Source organism: Haemaphysalis longicornis, unplaced genomic scaffold (assembly GCF_048455015.1).
Source record: "Haemaphysalis longicornis isolate Haplotype H1 unplaced genomic scaffold, Haemaphysalis longicornis Haplotype H1 scaffold_9, whole genome shotgun sequence".
Taxonomy (NCBI): domain Eukaryota; kingdom Metazoa; phylum Arthropoda; class Arachnida; order Ixodida; family Ixodidae; genus Haemaphysalis; species Haemaphysalis longicornis.
Genome location: NW_027526460.1, coordinates 160,263,955 through 160,271,242, shown reverse-complemented (window position 1 = coordinate 160,271,242; position 7,288 = coordinate 160,263,955). Strand labels below are relative to the sequence as shown.

General features: G+C 49.9%; 1 pseudogene; it reads left to right on the top strand.

Annotated features, from left to right (window-relative positions):
- The first annotated feature begins 5,346 nt into the window (after positions 1-5,346).
- LOC144153523 (uncharacterized) lies at positions 5,347-6,606 on the top strand (annotated as a pseudogene).
- The last annotated feature ends 682 nt before the right edge of the window (positions 6,607-7,288 follow it).

Sequence of the window (7,288 nt, the reverse complement as noted above, 5' to 3'; positions counted from 1 at the left end):
CATGCATGCATCTATCCATCACTTTACTACTATAGTACTGCAGGATACATGTGTTCCTGCTCTAGGATTCTCAGAGGCATGAGACCCAATGTTTGTTTTGTAAAGCTATCATAGAAATGTGAAGTTGTGTCCCACTTAGCAAAACTGGAGTGTCCGAGTAATGCAAATGCAGAGTTAAACGCACAGGTTTTTTTTTCTCAAACACATTGATTCCTATCACATCCCAGTTTAAAGAGACTATATGTGGCGAGGTAGGAAAAGTGAGATTCAAGTATAACAGTTGCAGTCAACATAACATGTGAAGTGTGCACACACAGTGGGCATGGCGGAAGCTCTGCGAACATGTTGCTCAGGAATCCGCTCCTGTTTTTTGTATAGGCCGTGGTCTTCGCTTCGTCCGCCAGTCACGGGCAGGCGGAGTGCAGCATTCCCCCGGACAACAACTAAGATTGGCACCGTGGTAGCTGCAACATGGATTCTTCAAAATGTTGCTTCAGCGACGAACCCCTGGGCATGCGCTCTTGGCTACCCCAGTCAGCTGCGCAGCTCAGCACGACGTCGATTACGTCAGCGATGGACGAGACTATAAATCGCTTGGACCGGGCCATCTTCACTAGTGGGCACGGCGGAAGCTCTGCGAACATGTTGCTCAGGAATCTGTTCCTGTTTTTTGTACAGGTGAGAGACGATCGCAATTTTTCATGTTATCGAGATGATAATGTAATTGTGCTTCTGCCGTGCCCACGGTCATTGCTTCTTGCGTATCAAGCCGTTTATGTCGTCGTGGGGTGATGTCGTCGTGTGGTGATTGTCGTCGTGTGGTGATGTTGAACCTAATCCGGGCCCCACAACGGAAGCCATGCTGAAAACGATTATCGATGAAATTCGCGAGCTGAAAGACAGTTCGAGCGCAGTCAACCAACAACTAAGTAAAACGGTTGATACGCTGAGCAGTATCGAAAAAAACTGGACGACCTTTCCCAAACTGTCGCTTCCAACACAACCAAAGTAGACGACCTACAAAAACAAGTAGATGGGCTGACGAAAAAAATCGACGACCTAGACAACCGCAGTCGACAAAACAACTTGCTTATTTTTGGCGTGGCAGAAGAGAACGATGCTGAACAGCCTCTTGATGAACAAGTGGCAAAGGGCATCTTGGAAGACATAATTAAGGCGCGAAATGTCGCCATCGAGCGCATTCGCAGCATTGGTAAGCCAGCGGCAAACAAGTGCCGGCCAGTCATTCTGAAGCTAGTTGACGGAAGAGACAAAACTACGATTCTAAAGAACTGCGGTAATCTAAAAGGCACAGAGTTCAGCATTTCGCAGAATTTTTCGCCTCGAGTTCAAGAAATACGAAAAAAGCTATGGGCGAGTGCACGAGAAGAACGGGATAGTGGAGTAAAAGTCGCTTTAGTCTTTGACAAGATAAAGGTTAACGGCAAGCTTTATCGGTGGGATGATTCACTGAACTCGAGGGTTCCGGTATCTGTGCTCTGATAGCAACACAGCAGCACTTTGGAGCATCAACAAACGCTACCGGCTCCACTTTCTCATGCGGTCCCGTCAACATTTTCTGTAATAAACATTAATGCGCCGAGTGTCGTTAATAAATCGGTCGATCTAGAAAGCGTCCTTATTACTTAGGATCCTGACGTCACAATCCTCACTGAAACGTGGCTTCAAAACGACATTCCCGACTGGGCAGTAATTCCCAGCTCTCATGAAATCGTTCGTCATGACCGAGATGCAAAGGGAGGCGGTGTAGCGATAGTGCTGAAAAAGGGCATGGATGTTAAGGTGTTGTCGCATGCGACGTGCGTCGAAATGCTTTGGATAGTTCTTCGGCATAAAAATTTGTGCATGCTCATTGGCGCTGTCTACAGGCCGTCCAATTCCGATATACGCCTCGAGCGCGGCCTGTAGGGCGCCACTGAAATCCCCCTAGCGGCCCGTTTCGAAAGCAGCCACGGGAGTCCGCGCCCCGCTCCCCAGTGCCGCCGCTGCTTTTGCGGAACATTCACGACTGAAATTTACCGTTTGCGGGTGTTTGAAATCAATGTTTATGTGGAGCAGTCACTGTGTTCCCAAATGGGGTGTGTTTATAAGAGTGTAAATGTTTCTGAGGCGATCTTAGTGTGGTATATTCGGTCTGTATAAGCGCCAGGTGTGTTACAGGCCAGCGTCGCGGAACCGGCGTATGATGGAGCCGATTGTAGTTACACTGACCTGAATTTACTAGCCGTGTCTCCGTAACCACCGGTTCCTTAAATGTTCATTCTACGGCTATACACTACGATTTAAATCGGTTTTGTGCGCTTACATAATCAGCGGAGCCCTCATACCTGACAGCACGCCAGTTACGTTTGCCAATATTAAACCTCAGATATTGATCACCATCATTTACACGCCAGTCTGTGTTAATTTCGTGAATATTGAACAAATGTACGATGGGCAATGCATAATTATACTCGGGGATCAGCACACGACAGAGTCCTCTTGTCGTGAGGTGAGCGCCCGCAAACATTCATCTGCTACATATATCCTCTCCGAGCAGCGTGGAGACGGGCTTACAATATAATCCACGTCCGCGACTAAATGCTTCTTCGAAATATGGTCATATGGCACAGGGAGCCTGCAGAATAAAACAGAAACTGAAATCAGAGGGCCTTATCAGCATACCAGTCTTCCAACGACACCTTTCATCGCTTGTTGAACAGCCTACCCTGTATACTTCCAAAAATGCGTCCGCCTTACGATCAGCCCTTCGTTGAAGTAGAAAAACAAAAGGGCCCATCTCCTCGCGAGGGGGACTCGAGTAAATGCGTCGCATAGGGGGTGGGTGTATTGGGTTAACGTTTAGTGTTTGGGGAGTTGGTGGTAGTGAATGCGTTGTATCACCAGCTTCTTGACGTAGTTTGAATGAGTCAAGGATATAAGGCGTTTTCGTAGCCTTCTATTCTGTGTCGGCTTTGTGGCGCAGTGGGTAGAGCACCATGTACCTTGCGTTCCGCCCGCAGGGTCGTGGGATCGAAACCAGGCGCCGGTAAGTATTATTTTTTTATATAGTGTAGGGGGAGGGGTGCGGACCTGTTGCTGAGAGCGAGGAGGGTAGCGTGATGCGGGAGAGGAGGAGTGGGGGAGAGGGCGCACCTGGAACGGCTGTTGCGGACGCCGAGGCACGCCAACGCCGGGTGATATCGTGAGTTAAAGAAATGCTCTGCATTTAAAAGGAAAGTGAACGCCAGATTTGTGTGTGGGATTACTAAAACGTTCATTGCTTGATTCCGCTCTCCCCATTTGTACACAGCGTTCGCTCCCCCCCCCTCCCACCGATGTGTTTCGCGTATAGTTGGTCTAGTGAACCCTACCTGGCTTACGTTTCGATGTACATCCGGTAAAACGCTTGTCTATAACAGCGATTTCAACTTCAACCAGCTACATCCGAAAACTGCCGAAACATACTCGTTCCAAACATGTCCGAGGCAAAAGCGAAGGGCTAAGACTTCATAATTCCGCAGTAGTTTTACTGAAATCCCGCTCCGGCGGGGCAGGATAGGGCTGAGAGTACGAACGCTGTGTTATAGACAAGCCTTTTACCGGCTGTACGTCTTTACCATGTCAGAAGCTGCACTGTTTTTTTTTTCATTTCCGTTAGCGCTCTAATGTTTCTTAATTCCGCACTTGCACAGCATTTGTTTTTCCGTGGTTTCATTAACTCGCCTTGGTTCTTGCTATATGGCATGTGTGGGCACATATTTAACGACGCACAGGCTTGGAAACATACTTAACATTTTCGCATGGTTTATATTCTTATAAAAGGCATAAGTTATTGTCCGGGATTGGGTAATCACATCCCCGAAACATTCGACATATGTATTTGAGTATTTGATTTTTATTTCTTGGCAAAACCAAGGGGAGGCTGAGACTAAAGGCGGACGTGGCCTGAGAGGGGCCCCAGCCACCCGATTTACAGCGTACATAATAACACGTCTGTTCACAAATTTAAGCATATTAGCACCATCGTAATAGAAAAATAACAGAAAGCAAAGTCACTACTTGAAACGAAGCCGCATTCGTTGTCCACGCTGCAAAATGTAGCCAACCTCTCATTGTGCCAGTATCAGGTCTAAACGAGGCGACAGTAGAATTAATTTGTGCCTGGTGTTTAGGAGGTGACATGGGTGATATGTTGCTGCCGTCGCCGACGCCCGGAAGAGCGGCGACAAAGCGCGCAGAACCGCATCCCCGGGTAGCTATTGCAGGCGATCGCGTACTCTACGAAGACCCAGCTGCTTTTAAGTGACCTAAACGTACTCTTTGCCTATAGACGTCATCGTGACAAGTTTTTTTAGGGCACGAAAAGGCGACAAGAAGCGAAACAGAACCAAAACACTGCACGAGCTCCTATCAGCCACGCAGCGCCAATCCCGTCAACGCCGCGGAGAAGCGGCGGCAGGCGGCGCAGCGATCGCGATGCTCGAGGCGTAAAGCGGTACTCGAAGCTTTGCACGATTTTTTGCTCGAACAAAGCAAACGTTATACCCACATTCTTGTAGGAGGTGATTTAAATCTGCCAAAAATAAACTGGGATCACTTTCGCGTTATAAAACCCTTGCCAGCACTCCGAATTGCTACTTGATATAGCGTTTTCCTGTAGCATGACCCAACTTGTAAAGACTCCTACGCGTGTCGCTGCAGGCACCAGTTCGATTCTGGACCTTATTTTTGTTTCTGAGTCCATTTCCAAGTTTAACAACAAAATTGAAGGTGCACCAGGAATATCGGACCATGAACTAGTATTATTTAAAACCAACATGTTGTGTACACTCTCGGCTACCCAAGTACGTAGATTCTTGGATTTCAATGCTGCTTCGGACGAAACTATTTTGGACCTCCTAGAAGAGGAATATGACAAAATTTCCAACGAACATCTTCAACATCGCTGTGGCGTTAACCAGCTAATGTATCAGTTCATTCGTACCGAAGAAAGTGAAAAAAATACACGGCCGTAGTCCTTGGATTACGCGCTAAATACTGCACCTAAAACGCAAGATAAAACACCTGTCTCGCACAAAAACACAACCACGCAGTACTGTTCTGACGAGACTCCGCACCGAACTGCGCAACAAGATTAAAAGCTCCAAATTTCACTTCTTCAACGTAAAAATGCACAACTTTCTCACAACCAATCTGTAGTGTTGTTCGTGTACACCAGATGGCCTTCGGAGTCATTGGACACACAATGGATGGCGCCACTGCGCTCGTGTGTATATAAACGATACTCGCTGATTAAACGGGGTTATTGTCATGGATCGTAGAGTGGTGTAGTGTGTTTACTTTTACGTGTCGCCGTGCCGGCTACACGACATTCTGGCGACGAGGATGTCTTTCACGGGAATTCTGCCACCGCCTCCGTTTCTTGCCACCCCCGGCACGCCCGATGTTCCATGGGCCCGATGGTTACGCCTCTTCGATAGGTTTCTGCTGGCGTCCGGAGCGACCGAGCTACCCGCACCCCGTCGCCGAGCCCTCCTGCTTCACTGTCTTGGTACGGAAGGACAGCGCATTTTCGACGCGCTTCCGCCTAGTACGACGCAAACCAAGACAGAGCTAACGAGTGCTGCACCCGGTGTCACGCCCACGCCAGATGCCGCCGCTGGAATCATCGGAACCACTGCAGCTACTGGAACGCAAGACGGGACCACTGGAGCCCCGCGCCCACCCGACGAGTACGACGTAGCCGTTGAGATGCTTTCGAAGCATTTCGCCGCCCCTTGCAACGTCCGCCTTCAACGCCATCGATTCCGGGAGCGTCGTCAACTGCAAGGTGAGCCAATCACTGATTTCGCCGTAGCGCTTCGAGAGTTAGCAGCTCTTTGCAATTTCGCCACCCAAGCGGACGAAAACCTGTGTGAACCGTTCGTAGCAGGCGTCACGTGCCCGCGGCTACGAGAGCGATTGCTGCTGGAAGGCGATAACCTGACGTTCGATCATGCTGTCGAGGTAGCACGGCTTCGTGAGCAAACCCAGCGTGAATCCGAAACAGTCGCCAATCCGGTGCAGCGCATTCAGCAGCAGTTGCAAGACAGCTCAGCCAGGCAGGGTCGACGAGATAACGGCGATAATGGCACACTCCTCCCGGGCCGTCGCCACTTCAGCTCACGTGCGTACAGCGCACATTCACCTGATGTGAATGCCGCCGCCGCTGTTGTCGCCGGGCCTAGAAATGCAAATGCCTGCGGAAACTGCGGCGCAACACGTTGTTCGCCTTCGGAATGCCCCGCGCGTGGTCGCACATGTTTTGCCTGCGGACGCCGCGGCCACTATAAGAGAGCATGTCGCAGCTACCGTCCCGCGGCCGAGAAGGGTATTCTGCAGAGGTCCATGAAATCGTTCCGGAAGGTGATGCTGCCAGTGTCATTAGCATCTTGGCGGTCCGTACTGATAAGAGTACCGGCGTCTACGTGGATGTCAAGGTCGCGCCAGTTACTGCGACGACACGGGTGCATACCATGAACTTCTTGGTTGACACAGGCTCGGCCGTGTCTATTATGGGTGAGCACCAATTCCAAGGCTTGTTCGCAAACGCAATACAACTGACAAGTTCCCATCTTACATTGCTGGATTTTTCGCGCAGGAAGATTTCCGTTCTCGGGTCCTTTCACGCCCTAGTCACGTACAAGGGGAAAGAAGCCATGGTAACTTTTCATGTTACGCCATGTGGTACATCTCTCCTTGGCCTGGATGCCGTTCAAGCCCTTGGCCTTCGCATCATGGGAGAGGAACTGTGCTGCCTGCAAATGTCCACGCAGGAATGCAGAGAGCTTCCAGCTATGAATTCAGGCCTTCCCCAAAGCACCATGCGTAAAAAACCCCTTGGCCCTCCCAAGTTTGGTATGCCGCCAACACTGTGGACCAAGTTTGGCCACTTGTTTTTGCCTGGCTGGGACTTGTAAGAGGTGTGCAACACAAAGTTAAGATGAAAACCTCCATCGCACCAGTCGCACAGAAGCTGAGGCCTCTACCATTTTCAGTCCGCCAGCCTGTCTCTGACGAGGTTGAGAAGCTACTTGCTGCTGATGTCATTGAGAGAGTCAATGCTTCCGAGTGGGTATCTCCTATTGTAGCAGCCAGCAAAGCAGATGGTAGCATTCGACTGTGTGTCGATCTCCGGGAACCAAACAAAGCTATAGTAGCAGACAACTTCCCTTTGCCTCATATGGAGGAGCTGCTTCATGCCCTCAATGGAGCACGCTGCTTTTCCAAGGTGGACCTGGCATCA